At 38.9% G+C, this 357-nt stretch overlaps 1 non-coding gene across 1 annotated transcript; it reads right to left on the bottom strand.

Moving 5' to 3' along the window:
- Positions 1-36: 36 nt before the first annotated feature.
- LOC127743478 (small nucleolar RNA R71) lies at positions 37-140 on the bottom strand. Its single transcript, XR_008004870.1, has one exon. It is a non-coding gene; the product is annotated as a small nucleolar RNA R71 (small nucleolar RNA).
- Positions 141-357: the final 217 nt, after the last annotated feature.

Raw genomic sequence — 357 nt, 5'->3', positions numbered from 1 at the left:
TTCTTGGATAAATTCTTTCCTCCTCAAAAGCTGAGCAAGCTTAGAGTGGATGTTCAGACCTTCAAACAAAAAGATGGTGAATCCCTCTATGAAGCTTGGGAAAGATACAAGCAGTTGACCAAAAGGTGTCCATCTGACATGTTTTCAGAATGGACAATATTAGATATATTCTATTATGGTCTATCTGAGTTTTCGAAAATGTCATTGGACCATTCTGCAGGTGGATCCATTCACCTAAAGAAAACACCTGCAGAAGCTCAAGAACTAATTGACATGGTTGCAAATAACCAATTCATGTACACTTCTGAGAGGAATTCCATGAATAATGGGACACCTCAGAAGAAAGGAGTCCTTGAG

Source organism: Arachis duranensis, chromosome 10, assembly GCF_000817695.3.
Source record: "Arachis duranensis cultivar V14167 chromosome 10, aradu.V14167.gnm2.J7QH, whole genome shotgun sequence".
In the NCBI taxonomy this organism is placed as follows: Eukaryota; Viridiplantae; Streptophyta; class Magnoliopsida; order Fabales; family Fabaceae; genus Arachis; species Arachis duranensis.
Note: the sequence above shows the minus strand (reverse complement) of the source record. Positions and strands in the feature narration are given on the sequence as shown.